We start from the raw sequence: 12,778 nt of genomic DNA, 5'->3' as shown, positions 1-12,778 counted from the left end.
GAGGTATAGGGGAATGGTTGAGATCTCAAAACACATGTTTAACCCCGCCGCTTTTTTGCGCCTGTCCCAAGTCAGGAGCCTCTGGCCTTTGTTAGTCTTGTATCATTTTTAATTTTAGTTTCTTGTGTATAATTTGGAGTTTAGTATGACGTCCGTTATCACTGAACTAGTATACATATTTGTTTAGGGGCCAGCTGAAGGACGCCTCCGGGTGCGGGAGTTTCTCGCTGCATTGAAGACCCATTGGTGGCCTTCGGCTGTTGTCTGCTCTATGATCGGGTTGTTGTCTCTTTGACACATTCCCAATTTCCATTCTCAATTTTATTACATCAATACATTGACAATAAGATGTCTGTTGAGGGATATTCAAACTCATAAATCGAAAATAACCTGACAACGCCATGGCTAAAAAAGAAAAAGACATAGAACTTTTGATTTCTATGTAGCAAGATTCCATCACTGCATTCATATGGAGTATACATATCCCAATTAATACAATATTCCGGAGCTTTTATTCCTATCAGGATTCATTCATAAACAGTTGCTACTTACAAGAAATTAATTAAACCAAAAGTTCCAAGTGGTGAAATGGAACCACCCCTTTGGGAATTTTATGGACGCCATCACGAGTTGTGAAATATCTGTTTCACAGATGACGACAGATATGTTCCAATTGTCATAACCACAATTCCAAATTTTTTTCCTGGAATATGACATCACCGAATTACACTTAGCATCGAGTTTGTTCTTACATTGGTAACACAACGGGTACTACATGTGAGGCAGGATCGGCTTACCTTTCTAGCGCAACTGTGAACACCCCCTGTTTTTGAGTGTTGGTCAGTGTTTAATGTGCTATTTTGAATTTGTATACTTATGTCCTTTGGTCGTTTTTAGTTTTTAGGTTTTACTTTTTTACCATGGCGTTGTCTGTTTGTCATCGACATATTAGTTTGAATATACATTTCGGAAACTTCAACCATTTCTTTATCAGGAGTAAGTTAAATGGCTCTGTAGAAAAACGTGCATGATGATATATCATGTATATATACGAATAGTGCCTTCAATGTGACTGTTAAAAAGTTCAGTAAATCTAAAAACGACAAACCAGTATGTTTTCTTAAATCCATGATTGCTTGATTGATTGGTTTAACGCCACTTTCAGCACTCTTGTCTATATAGTGGCAATCATGTTTTTGAATGGAAAAAGCTGAAGTGGCACATGAGAAACAACGACCTTCGGCTGGAAGACTTGCAGTCCTATGCGATTAAGATCTGGGACGAATGGACCTGCCACGTGTAGTTTCAAAATTTTAAACTTCAGGTTGATGCTACTTAAGATGAACTGCGTAGACCACTTTGCCACCAACGCCATTTTTTTAACTAAAGGCAAACATGCATTCATAAATAACAGTGCCTCTACCAATTCAGTTGCTATCCATTTAATCTCTTGATTGATAAATCGAACCTTTGATTTTATAATGTTTTTAAGACTTACCCGCTTTTTAATTTACCATGGATTTCAGTATTTTTAGTCATGACAATTAAAAAAGGAGTATTCTTCAAAGCTTTCTGATACAATGTCAGGACAATGCATCACAGCACGGTTGAGTTATTGTACATCATTCGGGAAAATATCAACTTCTTCATTAATGAAGTCCCATAACTCTGGAATTCCTCAATTTAAAATCAACATCAAAAGGGGTCATGATGCGGTTTTTCAAAATATCAGGTTACAATTTTATGAAAACTATTTAAACAACTACTCTAATTTTGAAGCTTTAATTTTGCTGAAGGTGATCATCAAAATGTATATTCAGTTTTTCTGTGAGTATTGACTGAATGATTTTTCAGAAAATTTGGCACAATTCTTTGTCCAAAGTACATTTCTAGACTGAATACTAAATCGTAGAGTAAAACCGGCACACTAAAGATTTGTGAAAGGTCTAAATCACAGAATGCAAATAACGCTTTGAATATTTTCGTGCGTCCGAAGGACTGTTTACCTGCGCAGATTTGTGATGAGCCTCTTTGGTAAATACCATCATACCGTGACATAATTTTGTCACAAGTGGACAAAAACTGATTTATGAATATTAGAGATCTATGAAATAAAATGACTGTAATAATGTATTAGTGGGCATACTAAAATACAAGTAATGACAACCCAAAAATGTTGTCCAATTCAGGAACTGGGAGTGGTAAAAAGCAAATGACTTACTTAATACAATAATTTGTACCAACGATTTGAATTCTTTATTAGAATTATTCGAATTATTGTTTAAACATGGAACGACTTAGATGTGATTACATTTACATCTGCAGTTACCATTTGTACAGACTTCTTCTCCTGAAACCCTTCTCAGAATTACCAAAACATTTTCACATAATGCCATTGTCACGTAATCAAAATTGTGTTTTGGGTTTCGCTAGCAAATGATTCATCTACAGTTGGGTAAAGTATCAATACGCGATATTTGTTTTTGTTAACATTATCTATAGTTCTGATCTTTTCTCTTATTGAATGCATTCATGTATTTGCATGACATATAGGTGTAATTTCAACGCCTTGAATATTGTCAGTGTCTTTATTTTATGTCCGCTCACAACATTTACACAGACCAGAATTATCTCAACCTACTATGCGGATAGAATCTCTGACACAATGTGCCATTTAATACGATAACAACGATGACGATAGCAATGTACCGTGGTAATTCGACCGGAAAACCTAGCGATACAATGTGTCAAGAAAAGATAGCGACTGATAGCAAGTTCTACCTTCAATTTTGACAAATCTTCTGTCGTTAAATGAACTCCATTTTGATCATGTTATCATTGAGATAAATCGATTTGCAACAGATACTTCGTAATTCATCACAATTTTAGAAATTGTACCTGTTGTAATTGCTGAAAAAAGTAAAATACAAAATATACCGAACTCAAAGGAAAATTCAAATCGGAAAGTCCTTTATCAAGTGGCGAACTCAAAAGCACAAACACATCAAACGAATAAAATACAACTGTCATATTCCTGACTTGGTACAGGAATTTCCTTATGTAGAAAAAAATGAAAATAACAAAAATACAGAACTCCGAGGAAAATTCTAAACGGAAAGTCCCTAGGCAAATGGCAAAATTAAAAGCTCAAACACATCAAACGAATGGATAACAACTGTCCTATTCCTGACTTGTTACAGGCATTTTCTTATGTAGAAAATGGTGGATTAAACCTGGTTTTATAGCTAGCTAAACCTCTCACTTGTAAAACAGTCGCATATAATTTCATTATATTGTCAACAATGTGTGAGCAAAACAAACAGACATAATAGATAAAAATGTCAAAATTAGGGGTACAGCAGTCAACATTTTCTGTTATAATCTTAATCATCATAAAAACAAACAAATATGTCAACAAAGAAAAACAAAATATCATGTAGACGAAGCATATCAGCAAAAATGAAAGACAAGAATACAAAAAATGACCACGCACAACAACCAAATTGCTGGGTGCATAAGTACCGAGTCACGCCAAAGGGATATTACCAAACATGGACTAAACAGTAAATGTTAATAATTTATAAAGACAAATAAAAAACACTATAACATGTAATTAAGATGACGAACCACGTCAGTACCTAAAATCTATACTTCAAGACCATCCTGTATTATTTGTGAAGTTGATACGAAACATTTGTCAACAAGTCTTGCTATCTTCCGAAGAAACTTTTTTTTAAAAGGAAGAGACGTTCTTTGATATAACCCTGGTTCATCAACCTTCTGCTCAGACACTGGTGACGTTTTATAAAGTCTGAGTAGAAGCTGCAAGCTCTTGAATGCCGAATGAGTATGTTCGTTGAGTATTGAAAAGAAAATAATAATTGAATCAGTGATACCATTTTCTGTGATATTCTTTTTCGAAAAAAAAATAAATATATATCTTACACTAGCATTCTCTGTGTAAACGTATAAATCATACACCTTTCTGTTTGGAATAAAAAATAAGCAATTAAAAAATAAACTTGAAATGTGGATTGTTTTCATAATATAAGCATATAGGATTAGCTAACAGTTTCACATAACCTGGCGTCTTTAAACTCTGTTTTGATTCTCTGTTTCAGTGAATGTCGATGAGTATTGATGAAATAGACTCCTCTAGGAGTATCAAGAAAGATAAGGGGAAGCTCACAAGAATACATTATTCTTTTTAGGTTCAATCAATGGAAACAACACGTTATAAATTTTATGCGTCATAAGCGCTTTTCTTGATAAACCTTCATCAGAAATGCTTAAAGTCGAATATTTGGAAGCCAATGATGTAAGAGATATACGACCAAACAATATCTTAAAAAAGCAAAATCCACGCATGTTAAATTTTCCCAAAATTGATCGCCCTGAAGATCATAAAAACACATTTTATCAAAATCAAATATGTCTTAAAGGTTTTGATTTTGTAAATTTTGCCGGTATATTCAATGAGCATTCTGTTAAAGAACAAATTCGTGGCTATTTTGATAATACTGAACTCTCTCTTATTTGTTATGTTTATAAAAAATCTACCCGGAAATATGTGTTTAATTATAGCGAAGTGTGTAAAGATGTTAATATTAGTGACAATACACCTACGTCACGAAATTGCAGTAATTCCGAATACATTTATAACCCAAGTTCACATGTTATAAAAGGAGACCTTAACATCGTTTATGACCGAGAGTTGAAATAATTCCTCAGCAAATGCTCAGTAAATGACTAAGTATCGTCCCCCGTCAATTATTAATTGGAATGAGTTTTGTAACATTATCCACGACTCACTCCGTACTTACGGCTCGTAATGGATAAAACGAGAAAAAGCTGACAAGAAATCATTAGATTCTTTGTTTAATTCAGTAATGAACATAGTTGATATTGGTATAAAACATTTAAAGCACATTTTACATTTTACATTGAGGTTCTTTAAAAGGAAATCACTAATTCACCAACATTCCAACTGACTCCATTTTTGGAAAATGACATCTGTAACAACCATAAACTTTTAGCTACCTCTTTACAAGCAGAACAAAATCCAACTATATACTGGCTTTCGAAGCTGCACAAGAAACCTTACAAATAAAGATTTATTTCGTCTTCAAGTTATTGTTCCACTACTAAACTGTCTATTCTACTTACTAGTACACTTGGTACAATCCAAAAACACCTAATTAAATGGGCATTTAAAAAGTCAGAATGCGAATATATATGTTCAAACTCTTTTAGGTATTTTTTAATAACAACAAACAAAAGAACTATGTAAATTGGACCTGCTTTGATACTATCACTGCCCTTGAATTTTTACATCATAACATTTTTGTTCGCTATGGAGATTCCGACTTTATTAATTCCGAATTTATGACTAAAATCAGCAAAAACCCATCGAAACAACATCTGATACAAAAATTTAATAACACTTTTAGATATTTGGATGATATATTGGCTCTCATATGACGACTCCAGTATGTACACTAAAGAGATTTATCCTGCTGAACTGACTTTAAATAACGCTAATACTAACAATGAACACTGCCCTTTCCTGGATCTTGATATCTATATCTTTAACGTGAAGCTTAATACCAACATTTATGACAAAAGAGATGATTTTTCATTTCCTTTTGTTAATTATCCATTTTTAGATGGTAACGTTCCCTTGTCACCATTTCATGGTGTTTATTTATCTCAACTTGTTCGATTCGCTCGTGTATGTAACAACGTATTTGATATTAACGACAGACATCTCTGTATTACTGAAACATTATTACACCAGAGTTTTCGATATCACAAACTAGTCAAAACATTTACTAAATTTTATCATCGGTACAAGGACATCATTCGTAAATAAAAATCAACATAAAGACATGTATAGAGACACACACACGTTCATTTTTATCTATAAATAAGTCACTCCTAACTATCCTACTACCTGTCGATACATTTATTTTTGGCATTGCAAAGGTCATGTCTTCTTTGACTGTTCATGACGTTAAAATACTAAATCCCTGGGATGTATTTTAGTTAATTTAAGTCGCTGATGCATGATTTTTTATTATTGTTGTTTTGGCTTTTAACTAGCTGTCAGTAACTGCGAGTACTCTCAAATCGTACTTTCTTTTTAATTTGACCTGTTGATACTATTTGTAATGCTTTTTTGTTATTTATTGTTAACATGGATCTTGTTTATATACCAATTTCATTATTTGGTATTACTACAAATTTTCACTTCTTCGTACTATGAATATCAAAATTATTTCATTTTTCCTTAGATGCTGTTCTTGGACCTGTACAGGAAGTTTTATCTATCACTAATTGTATAGTTTTATTGATGATATTCACACCGTATGTACCAAGTGTTAGATTAGTTTTATTGATATTAAAGAAATTTCTTGGTATTCCTAAACAGAAGATTTTATACACACAGAAGAAGAAGTATACTTAACAACAAAATTATTTTCATTTACCTGTGTATAATATGACTCAGGTTTCTTCAAAAGTGATGATTTTCTAAAAATTATTTGACATTTCACAGTGATATCATACTTTAACTTTGTTTAAACCTGTTTAATTACTTTTGACTTTTATTATTTATCCCTTGTAATTTTTTTATTAATTGTGTATTTGCATTCAGGTGTCACAGGTCAAATTTATTCGTTCATTTTGTGTTAATTTACGTTTTTTGATTGAGTTAAGCCTTCCAATTGATATTGTATAGTGTGTTTTTCTATGGTTTGATGTTATACTATGATTTCAGAAAAGGGAGAAGGTTTGGTACCATTAAAACGTTTAATCCCGCTGCAAATGTTTGCACCTGTCCTAAGTCAGGAATCTGATTACAGTAGTTGTCGTCTGTTTATGTAGTTCATACGTGTTTCTCGTTTCTCGTTTTTATATAGATTAGACCGTTGGTTTTTCCGTTTGAATGGTTTTACACTAGTAATTTTTTGGGGCCCTTTATAGCTTGCTGTTCGGTGTCAGCCAATGCTGCGTGTTGAAGGCCGTACCTTGATCTATAATGGTTTACTTTTATAAATTGTAACTTGGATGGAGAGTTGTCTCATTGGCACTCATACCACATCTTCCTATATCTATCTAATACGTTCAGGTATTTCACATCCAATCTGTTATGATAATATTCTCAAAGCACAAGAATATCGGCATTCACTCAAAAACTAACCAAACCTTTAAACAAACTTATTCAGCGGGATATAGTTACGATACTGTTGTCAGGTCATTAAAGATGGCATATTTTGGTATTAATATTAATTCACTCATATTGTCTTTGCATCGGAAATAAACACGTTTATTCTAGAACCATTTGTTGGAATGATTCGGGTTATGTTCTTCTCATACATGTTATGATGGTATGATACTAAACTCCTAATGGGAGGGATTGTGCTTGATTTTCATATGATGAAGACATAATATTTCAATGAGTTTAATTGAGGTCTGGAGCTGGCTTGTCAGTAACAGCTAGTAATCCTTTGCTAATTTATGTATCATTGTCATTTTGCTTAGTTTCTTTTGTTACCTATTCTGACATCGGACCTTTACTTCTTTTAAACTGAGATTTACTGTGCGTATTGTTGTGTTTTTTTATTATTCTACATGGGCTAGAATAATAGGGGGAGGGTTGAGATCTCACAAAACATGTTTAACTCCACCGTATTTTTGCGCCTGTCCCAAGTCAGGAGCCTCTGGCCTTTGTTAGTCTTATATGTTTTTCAATGTAAGCTCATTTATATGTTTTGGAGTTTAGTATGACGTTTATTTGCTCTGAACTAGTACACATTTTTGTTTAGGGGCCAGCTGAAGGCCGCCTCCGGGTTCAAGATTTTCACGCTGTGTTGAAGACCCATTGGTGGCCTTCGGATGTTTTCTATTCGTCGGTCGGGTTGTTGTTTCTTTGACACATTCCCCATTTCCATTTTCAATTGTATTTGCCTATGGGAGTTGAAACTTTAGTTTCTATATCATTTTGAAATGCTTTAAATGGACAATAAATAATACAAAGTAACAATTGTTCAGATAAACAAATAAAAGTATTCAAATTTAAATATTCTTTCTCTAATTCTGACCCGGTGTGTCCTTTTCCTGATCGGTTGATTATTTTCATTTAATCAACGTGAAGTTCGTTTGATCTCAGTTTTTTCATTTAAAAAAATTCTATTTTGACGTAACATTTTCTCGTTTTCCTCTGAATTTCCTATTCTGACGTCATGAAATAAGGCGACCGTGCCTGGTGACGTCACATAAAAAAGAACACATTTTTTTTCAAATCAATCGAAAAGAAGGATTAAGATTGTCTGCATATAGTCTAAAATCATTGGAGAAACAGATTATTTGAAAATTTAAGTATCGTATCACACTTGATGCAGTTGTAGAATCTATATCACTATACAACATTAACGAACAATTATATTAATGTTGTGTTGGATTATCTGGAATTAAGTAGATCTCTTTTAGCATGATTATAGAAATAACACTGTACACTGTCTTGAAGAAAAAAGCATTCCTTTCATATGAAGACTTGGTAAGTTTTATTATATAAATAATCAAACGTGCTATTGCAAATATATTAAAACCATAGTTAATGGTTAGATAACTGAAACAAATCAACACGATATGTCTTTATGAGGGGTAAATCAAATTCGATAAGCCTTCTAAACTACGATAACAAAGTGTAAATTAGGTGCCATCCAATTTTGATTTTCTTATTTTTGCGGTACTAGATATGCACACGTCCGCTTTCAAAGCTTCCTCATAACACTTATAGGCTGTGTCTTTAGCACCAGATATCTCATAGCATACACCAAGAATTGTTATAGAATCAGATAAGGCTTTTAATAGAATTAGATATTTATATTTCACTGTTAAATGTAAATCACGTAAAGCCTGTTGTCTGTTGAACATATCACCAAGATGATGATAACATAGAAATCTAAGGCAGTGGGACATTACAACAGGTGGTATTTCTATGTTTGTTGTTTCGACCTCCAGGTCTAGTTCTTCTGGTATTAATGATGAGTACTTCCAGTACATGACATTTCTTATTGTAGCCATTTTCGTTCGGTCAATCAATGTCATTGAAGAATGTATATTTTGTCTGTACATATTCCTATGTCCACAGCTTGGTTCATCGCATTCAAACACCATATCAGATGAACATCTTGAAAGAACATAATCAATTAGTCTAAGTGTAACATTGCACTTTCCCGTTACATAATAAAACGACACGTATAACAACCAACCCGACACAGCATCAGTCTTGGTGCCATTTTGTAAATGTCTTTGATAACATTTGCGTATGTTGTACATGTTACCTATTGTGCTCGGGGATGGTAGTAGTTGTGGTACACGTTGACTGATTTCTGCATACTTATGTGTACAAACCTCAATAATAAATGTAGACAATTCGGACTTTAGTAAAGATTTAGTAAATGCCAGCCTTTTATACCAACTTGAAATGTCGTTTAAAACACAATAAAACAATGTATTAATCCTGTAAAATAGGAAGTTGATCATAATGAAAGAAGATTCAATATTTCTTCTTAATAAACAAGAATTTTCATTGTCAGGCGGAAATACATTTTTGATCAATCCATCAATCCCTCCAGACTTTATACTCTCAAGTACACCTAGTAGTATCTTATTATTACTCTGATTGATCTTTCCTAAGAAAATATTGTGTTCCGGTATAAAATAGTTCGGACAGTATACTATGTTCACCTATGATATTAATTTTTCAAGAAAGAGAGAAAAACAATAATACAATTTAGATAATTGAAATGTTTCTATATCCGACTCCTCTGAGACCCAGAATAAAGCCGTCTTCAGGAAGTATGAACACAACAACTCTTTGACATCATTGTTTTTGTTAACGATACGCTTTAATGTTAATTTAAGTAAACCGTAATATAATAGTTGAGTAAAATTAAACTAATGTACAAGTATGTTTTCTGCCACAGATAACGACACTCTCCATAATCTATCATCGGATACAGTCGTAGGTCTTATAGGTAATAACAAACATCCGTAATTCATTATCCTGTCAATTACGAAATTAGACGGCCAATGACACCGAAGACGGGATGCCAATGGAATTGCGTTGTGAGGTAGATATTTACTCCGTATGCAGTATGCAATATCTATCATTTGGTTTTGATCTGATAGACATGGACCGTGTACACATATCCGCGGACTCAGTAGTTTCTTCCAATTATCAAAAAAGTGGTTTACTTGTAGATAAACCGATTCACTTGTACATGTACCTGGTGGACAATTGAGACATTGTGCAAAAATTACAGAATCCCCATCGTGTTTTGCTACCACTCTGAGTCTAGGATGATTAATATCTGCCTCCATGACAAGTGTAATGCAGTGTATTGGGAATTTTATATTGCTTACATTCTGTATAACGTCGAAATTTTCGAGTAGTTTCATTAAATCTATGTCACTGCCTGGTAAATCAATTCCTTCCGATAAACTTCCACTGGATATGTTTCTAGAATAAGGCATACATGCATTGTAGATCATATCATTTATGATAAATAGTCGTTGTCTCTTTCGTATATCTATTTCAGAACCAATTGTGTTTACTAAGTGTTCGAATAAGTATTTTTCCCTAGGATAATTGCCGAGTCAAAACAAGTGATCTATAGTGTATAATATATATATATATATATATATTAACTTATCTATCATATAACAATATCATCAATATTTCACATTTAATGACAGTGGGTAAACTATAAATGACTTGACGATTGATTGTTATGTGTTCGAGTTAAACAATAACATATTAGACCGATAATAGCCCAAAGACGAAATAACCAAGTTGAAAAGTATTGTTTCTCTGGTTGTAAAATGCAACTGATGATAACTGGCTTAACAGATATACGACGATAGACGTCAATTTCGTCTACATAACACTCAACTCTGACGCTCAGTTCAGAACGATTGTTTCAATAAATATCGGGAGATGGTTTGTAATGTACGAACGTCATGATGAAGTATCCTTGATATAAGGAGATGTAGGATTGACAATGAGACAACTATCCACAAAAGTTCAAATGACGTGGATGTAAGCAACAGTGAGGCCTTCAACAATGAGAAAAACCCATACCGTACAGTCGTCTATAAAACAATTGACATAAAAGATATGAAACAATCCAATTCAGAAAACTGACGGCGTACTTTATAACAAAACAATTTACGAAAATGAATATGATAGACATGAACCAAAGACGATCACTAAACTATAGGCTCCTGACTTGGGACAGGTACATAAAGAATGTGTCGAGGTCAAATATGTTTGAATTCGTCAAACCCTCCCCTAACCTGTGTGGTGGAACGACACAACAAAACAACAAATTATGCAAGTTCGTTTTTTTTTTAATTACTATTTATAAACACTTGTTTTCTAACCTATTGAATTATTCAAAACAAAACAGTTTTTCTACCAGTTGGCATACATAGCTTTAGCGATAGTTTTTCTCTCACATCTTAGGTGCAATTCTGATTAAGGGTAATTAAGAAACGCGTTTTACACGCACGTATAAGTTATAAAGAGTATTGTACTATTACCAAATATTATACTTTTGTATAGAATGCATGTCAATCTTAAGCTTGTTTTTACTGAAATTAACATGAATTATCGTTCAAGGATGATCAAGGAAGACATTTCTCCGAATAATACGAATTTTACGTTACAGACATTATTTACATTGTCAATTTAGTTTATTTCATCAATAAGTCTTCGGTTGTAAATAACATAATGCTTCTTATTACCAATTTTTCTTGTCATGATTATCACATCCAGTAGTAAGCCAGTGGCTGTTACATTCTTGAGCACCTGAGATTAACCCGATTTTTGAAAGAGTTTCTGTTTCTCAGTCATTAGTTTCAGGTGCAGTATTTTGTAAACGTATTTAAATCGTTGTCGCTTTTTTCTTTAGTCATTTCCCTTATGGGGTCATGTTGCTGTTCGTTAATCATTTACCGTTTTGATCATGTTGCTGTTTGTTGTTTTTGGCTTATGCTTATGGATTTAAGAGTTTTAAAAATTGATAAAATAAAGTAAATACCTTTATTACAGTCTGTCCAGTTCTCTAAGTATTCCAGATATTCTTTTGAAGATTTGTCAGGATATCTAAGGTTCAGTATCCAATGTTCTTTTGTTTTCCTGTGTTACAATACATGGGATTTGTTCTGATTTTTCATCAATAATGTTGGTTTAATGGAAAGGATAAATCGTCTCCGAGAAATTATAAGTAAAACTTGTTCTGCTGTAATACAGTATACAACTTCAAATTTAAAAAGAAAGTTGATCATGTTTTGTATGATTGAATGGTTAAGTTTTTCTATAAAACAAGTGAACGTGCACTTTCTTGTTAAAGAAATTCCTTTAAATTATCAAAATCTCCATAAATGTACAGATATTTAATTATTGTCTTCTCGTACATTAAAACGTGCATTTGAAGGTAAATAGTAACAACTGATTCTAAAACACAAATTAAATACACCAAATCATTTAACAACTGTTAATGAAATGTTTATTAAAAAAGGGATCGAATGGAAAAATAAAATGAGACTCTATCAAGACTATATCAATTAACTTATTTGTTACGGGCTCCACTTGCTCTGTGTTGATTGTTTATCAGTGTCAAGATCCGGTTAACTTCGGCAACAAACTCGAAATTTAATTAGCTTGCGATCAACAATCACTGAATGAAATATCATTTGTTGATAATAC

This window comes from Mytilus californianus, unplaced genomic scaffold, assembly GCF_021869535.1.
Source record: "Mytilus californianus isolate M0D057914Y unplaced genomic scaffold, xbMytCali1.0.p SCAF_13, whole genome shotgun sequence".
NCBI classification, from domain to species: domain Eukaryota; kingdom Metazoa; phylum Mollusca; class Bivalvia; order Mytilida; family Mytilidae; genus Mytilus; species Mytilus californianus.
This window is presented reverse-complemented; position numbering follows the sequence as displayed.